General features: G+C 46.0%; 1 non-coding gene across 1 annotated transcript; it reads right to left on the reverse strand.

Moving 5' to 3' along the window:
* Nucleotides 1-5,593: 5,593 nt before the first annotated feature.
* Nucleotides 5,594-6,010, reverse strand: LOC115063974. The gene has a single exon (XR_003843816.1).
* Between the last annotated feature and the right edge of the window lie 1,042 nt (nt 6,011-7,052).

A 7,052-nucleotide genomic window follows, 5' to 3' on the forward strand; every position in this document is an offset into this window, starting at 1 on the left:
ATGGTTATGAGCCACCATGTGGTTGCTGGGATTTGAACTCCGGACCTTTGGAAGAGCAGTCGGGTGCTCTTACCCACTGAGCCATCTCACCAGCCCCCAAGTTTCATTTCTAATTAAGTCTGACAGTACTACTTTATTTATAACTCAAATACAAAGGGGGTTCTTCCAGGAACCCTTCATATAAATCTTCCGGTCTCCTCAGATAGTACCTCTGCCATGTGGCAATATGAAGTTTCCATACTTGGGAGGCTGAGGAATTCATGGTCATCCTTGTCTGTATAGTGAGTTCGAGGCCAGCCTGAGATATCTTATTTGATGCACTGTCTAAATAAAATCTTAACATTATTTTGAAAAGTTGAACAAGAAGCAATTCTTAAAATCTCTTTTCTCAGGGCCTGACACCAAAACCAGATATAGACACACATATACTTATACACTCACACTTATACACCTACATTGCTCTCACACATATATATATACACACACATAGGCTCACATTCACACACTTATGCACACTTAAATACACACACACACACAAATACATAAACTTTTTTTTAAAAATCAGGAAAAAGGAAAGGCCTATATTTCTAATAAACGTTATGGTGGTTTGAATAAAGACAGGCTGGGATTAAAGGCGTGCACCACCTCTTCCAGCTAGGCCCATATATTTGAATGTTTCCCAGTTGGAGAACTGTTCTGCAAGGATTAGGAGATGTGGCCTTGTTGAAGGAGGTGTGTCCCTGGAGATGGCTTTGAGGTTTCAAAAGCCCACACCAGGCCCAGGCTCATCTCATCCATGCTTCTAACTTGTGTGTGATGTAAGCTCTCAGCTGTGCTCCAGCATCATGCCTGCCTGGTGCTGCTCCTTACCATGATGGTCACAGACTAACCCTCTGAAACTTCAAGCAACATTTCAATTAAATGTTTTCTTTAAAAGGTTGCCTTGGTTATGGTGTCTCTTCACAGCACTGGAACATTAATAAGACAAACATAAATGTAAAACTCAGCAGCGTACCCAAGCCCAATGGCTCATTAAAAGGATTATTTTCTGTGATCAAATGAGGTTCATACCAAGGACGATAGTTCAATATGTAAAAACCAATAAATAGGAAACAGCTTGTTAACAGCCTGAAAGATAAAACTCACTGATCATCTCACCAGATGGGAAAAGGCATTTGATAAAAATGAGAGAGATTACGTGAGGAAGGATGCTTTTATGTAAACCTGACACAAGCTAGAATCATCTGAAAGGTAGGAACTTCAACTGAGAAAATGCCTCCATAAAATCCAGCTCTCAGACATTTTCTCAAATGGTGATTGATGGAGAAGGGCTCTGCCCACGGCCGGTGTCCTAAGTAGCTCTATCCCTGGACTATTGGTCCTGGGTTCTAGAAGAAAGCAGGCTGAGCAAGCCTGAGAGCAAGGCAGTACGCAGCATCCCTCCATGGCCTCTGCATCAGCTCTTGACTCCAGGATCCTTGACTCCAGTCCTGACTTTCTGTTCAATGGTGAACAGTGTGCCGTGAAGTGTAAGCTGAATAAACCTAGAACTATGACATATCTGTAGGATACTTTACTTTTTGAGACAGAGCCTCTTTTATTATGTAGCTCTAGCTGTTCTGGAACTTGCTATGTAGACCAGGCTGTCCTTGAACGCAGAGCGATCCATCTACCTGTGTTTTCCAAGTGCTGGGATGAAAGGCGCATGTCTGGCCAGTAGGATGATATGGGAAGGCACAGCCTACTGTGGGCAGTGCCACCTCTGGGCAGCCAGGCCTGGGAGGGTTAAGAAAGGTGGCTGAATGTGCACCTGGAGAACAAGCCCGTAAGCAGCAGTCCTTCATGGTCTCAGCTTCAGTTCCTACCCTCAGGGCTCTGCTTGGGCTTTTTTTTTTTTTTTTTTTTTTAAGATTTATTTATTATATGTAAGTACACTGTAGATATCTTCAGACACTCCAGAAGAGGGCGTCTGATCTTGTTACGGATGGTTGTGAGACACCATGTGGTTGCTGGGATTTGAACTCAGGACCTTCAGAAGAGCAGTCGGGTGCTCTTACCCACTGAGCCATCTCACCAGCCCCTCTGCTTGGGCTTTTGTTGTGACGTACATCACATTACTGTGATTTACAAGTCTAGGATCAATCCCATCCTCCCCAGGCTGCTTTTGGTCATAGTATGTATCATGGCAATAGATGTCAATATAGGACAACATACAATTGGCCAGCGAGTGTGTGAAAGATGGGTATCACTAATCACGGAGAAGTGCGAACCAAAACCACCGTAGGCTATCACTCCACTTCAGTTAGGACGACGGGATCAGGACCATCAAAATCCCAAGTGCCAGAAGCAGGTCTGGGGATGTAACTCAGTGGAGTGCTTGTCCAGCATGCATAAAACTCTGGGCTGGCTTTCCAGCACCAAATAAAATCTAGGAGTGGTGGAGGTGCATGCTCATAATCAGATCTTTGGTGGCACACACCTTCCATTCCATCACTTGGGGAGCAGAGGCAGGCTCATCTGAGTTCAAGGCTCTACATAGTGAGTTCCAGGCCAGGCAAGGTTCTAACAGTGAGACATTTCAAAAAGGAAAAACAAGCCAACCAGCCAGCCAGCCAGCCAGCCAGCCAGCCAGCCAGCCAGCCAGCCAGCCAGGATTGGTGGCTTGCTTGAGGTCCTAGCTATTCTTGGGATTCCAAGACAGGAGTACATCAACCCTGCAGCACAGAGATCTTGTCTCAAAGCCAAACCATAGGCTCCATCCTGCAGGCCTATAACTTGTTATATATCAGTGAAAATGAAATCGGTATTTAAAGAGATATCCACCTCTCCATGTTTACTGTAGCACTATTCACAACAGCTAAGAAATGGAGTTAATTTAAATGTCCATTAATGAGTGAGTGGATAAAATGATGTTTTATCATACATGGGCTGAGATGGTTGAGTAGGTAAAAGCACTTGCTGCCAAGCCTGGCAGCTGTAACAGGGTCCCCAGATCTTTGCACAACTGACTCCATGATGCAAGTGCCATTCAGGATGTAAAACTCATGTAGATAGCACCACCCACCAACAATGAAACAATCTATCAAAGTCCATGGTTCTGGGGAAGTCTCCCTTGCTTTGCGACTTATGTAGTTCTGCTTCTGGCTGACTGTTCTTGTTAACTGAACTCTACCAATCCAGAACATCGTTTTTTGTGCTTAAAAGCTCACCCTGAGAAGGGCTCAGGTTACACTGGGGTTCCAGACACGCAGAGTAGTTGTTAGCCAGATAGTAAAGACTTTCTATTGGCTTAAACCCACATCTAAGCAGTCATCTTTGGTGAATTACCCAGCAGCATCCTGTTTGATCCCTGGAGCCACACATGGTAGAGAGAAATGACTTCCACAGGCTACCCCGGCCTTCACATGCCCATAAGCACTTGTGTGCACATAGAAACACAATAAAGTGGGGGAAAAAAACAGTTCAGTGGTAAAATGTTTGCAAGAAGAAAATGTGCTACACGTACACAATTGTCTTAGGGTTTGATCAGGAATTGGTTTGGTTTGGTTTGATGAAAAGCCAAGACCAAAGCAACTTGGAAAGAAAAGATTTGAAGCCGGGTGTGGTGGCGCACGCCTTTAATCCCAGCACTTGGGAGCAGAGGCAGGTGGATTTCTGAGTTCGAGGCCAGCCTGGTCTACAGAGTGAGTTCCAGGACAGCCAGGACTACACAGAGAAACCCTGTCTGGAAAAAACAAAACAAAACAAAACAAAACAAAACAAAACAAAAAGGAAAAGATTTGGCTGACATTTCCACACTTCACTGGAAGTCAGGACAAGAAATCAAACATGGCAGGTTCCTGAGGCAGGAGCTGATGCAGAGGCCATGGAGGGGTACTACCTAGTGAAGTGCTTAGCTGCTTTTTTTACAGAATGCAGGACCACCAGCCCAGAGTGGTACCACTCACATTGGGCTGGACTCTCCTCTTCAACCACTAATTAAGAAAATACCTTACATTAATCCCAGCACTTGGGAGGCAGAGGCAGGTGGATTTCTGAGTTCGAGGCCATTCTGGTTTACAGAGTGAGTTCCAAGACAGCCAGGGCTATACAGAGAAACCCTGCCTTCAAATCTAAACAAGTTGCTCTCCTACAGGTTGTCGGTATAACAGTAAATTACCAGAGGCTGGGAGAATGGTGATGGGGCATGGGGGAAAGGTTGGCCAATTGCTGTGCATCAGAAAAACTTCTGATGATCTATTGCAATGTGAGGTGATTACAAACAATAATGTATCCTTTATGGAAAACACACATGCGCATGTGATATTTGAGACAGATACTTTTACCCTTGTGTAGACATTACACAATATACAAATGTGCCTAATATTTCTAAGCACATTTGTGTGCCAACTAAAATTAGTTTAAGATGGTGGTGACACACACCGGTCATCCCAACACTTGGTAGGCAGAGGAAGACAGATCACTCCGGGTTCAAGGCCAGCCTAGTCTACAGGGTGAGTTCTGGGACAGCAAAGACTACACAAAGAAACTGTCTTGAGAAAAAAAAACAAAATAATAATTTCTCTTTTAGGGCTAAGAGAGTGGTTCAGTGAATAAAGTGCCACAGGGTGAGGATTAGGCTCTTACATTTCCAAAACCATAGAAAGGCCAGTGGGTTCACCTGCAATTCTGGGACAGGTGTGTGTGTGTGTGTGTGTGTGTGTGTGTGTGCGCGCGCCTGTACAGCCTGCTTGTCATTCAAGGAGAGGTTCTGCCTCAGAAAATGATGTGTTGGGGGGGGGGGTGATGTAGGAAAAGACATGACGCTAACCTCAAGCCATCACATGCACACAATCACCTATACTCTCACAAACATGACACACACACTTGCAGTTGTTTTGTTTGTTTGTTGTTTTTCTTTAACTCAATGTGTTAATAAAGTGGCTGTAATTGCAGCCCGGGAGGTAGAGGCAGGCATTCAGGAATTCAAAGTTATCTTCAGCTTGTAACCAAGTTCCCAGCCTGGGATAGAGACCTCGCCGTTAAGACAAAATACATTCACTCTTAAAGCCTTAAATCGTACACAGCCCATTCTAATTCACTATATATGGAACAAGTCCCTGCATCCAGTAGTTTATAAATGTATGCTCTCTAGCAGACACATTCCTCAACAGTCTGTACAGGGCATGGTACCTTTTAGCCCTAGGAGATCAGGGTTAAAAGCACTGTCTGCTCTTCCAGGTCATGAGTTCGATTCCCAGCAACCACATGGTGGCTTACAAGCATCTCTAATTGGATCTAATGCCCTCTTCTGGTGTGTCAGCAAAACAGGATGCTCAGAGACATTAAACAAATGGGGGAGGGGGCGGGGAGGGAGAGAGAGAGAATATCAAACAAGTCTAGTCTAAAAAGGGGACACACAAACATACATCAGCATACACGGTGGGAACACACGCGCACAAACACGGTGGGAAGAAAAACTGCAGCGGGAACAAAGCCTCCACCTACAAGGGGCGGCGTGACGTCTGCCCTGGGCTCTTTCACCCTGAGCCTCACCAGCACACGAGGCTACAGAGGTGAACCGGGGCTCGGCGGCGGGGTCCTGGGGCCGGGCTCAGATCAGAATCGCTTCGGTAATCAGCGGCTGGGACGGACCCGGCCTCGTCTATCTGATCAATTCATCACTTCTGAGCGCCGGGCCCGCAGGACCGATCCAGGAACCCCGGGAACCGCGACGCCGCCACCGCCCAGAGGGCCTCGCTGCACAGCGCCCCACCGAGGGGGCTTCGCAGGAGGGCTGCTTTTCATCTCGGGGCGGCCCGGCGGGGCGGGGGTCACGACCCGATCAAATAAGATCAAGGTGTAGGCGGGGGGAGGGCCGGGGGGGGACACACACACTCGCCTTGCACCTCCCAGTCGCGCGCACACACACTCGCACATCCGTACTCGCATTCGGCCCAAAGGCACCATACACGCCACACAATACCACACACAAGCGTCCGTCACCCCAGCCGCACGCCCACGCACGAGGAAGTGGCTGGTGCACCCTCTTTTAAACACTCGGTCTTGCCTCAAAGGATTCTGGGAGGAACCACAGAGCGATCAGGCCGCTCCCGCATACCTTGTTTATCCAGAGCATTCTCTTCTGCCACCTAGTGGCTGGGAGGTCCCGGGACACAGGCTTGATTTCCATAAATAGACTTTGGTTTTGTTGCATTTTGTTTGAAAGTCTTAAGTTATCCAACCTGGTATCCCACTCAAGAACCTTCCACTTCAGCCTCCGCGTGCTGCAGAACAAGTAGGCAAAAATCCCTGCTTCCTTTATTATGTATTAGTTTTATATAAAATGTAAATGTTTATATTCTCAACTAGCTTTTCCTTGATTTGACCTTTTCTTTGCCCTAGATTAAAAGATATATAATTTGTAGCTGTGAAATGACCCAGTCTCAGATTTATATGTGCTGATTTATTCACCATGGACGTATCAACCCTAGGTTATTTCTAACAAGAGCATCATAGGAACACTCACAGACATGGCTTCTCCCTGACAGTAAATATCGTTTATCACGTGTACTTATTTATTGGCAGAGTCTGAGCACTGTATCATGGTGCACACGTGAAGGTCAAACTTACTAAAGTAGGTTTTCTTCTTCCACCATGTGAGCCTTGGATTGGAATCAAACGTGGGCTGGCGGCTTAAATAACAGGCACCTTTACCCACTAACCGCTTTGTAGCTCAGTAAGTATCATTCAGTCGAAGGATTTTTGATTACTTGTAGACAGGGTATCTGTAAAACGGAGAACGCATATCCTCAGTCTCACTAACAGGGCCCCTTCTGGTTGCCCAGAACTTGATGCTGACAGTCATATTGCTGAGCCTTCATTTCCATTCATTCCATTAAAATATAGCTGACTTTTTGCCAGTCTTGATGGCGCGATCATTTAGCCCCAGCACTTGAAAAGCAGAGGCAGGTTGGACATCTTGAGTTCAATGCTAGTCTAGTGTACGTACTATAAATTCCAGGCCAGCCAGGGCTGCATAGTAAGACCCAAATTAAAAAAAAAAAAAAAAA

The sequence above is a fragment of the Mus pahari genome, chromosome 4, assembly GCF_900095145.1.
Source record: "Mus pahari chromosome 4, PAHARI_EIJ_v1.1, whole genome shotgun sequence".
Taxonomy (NCBI): Eukaryota; Metazoa; Chordata; class Mammalia; order Rodentia; family Muridae; genus Mus; species Mus pahari.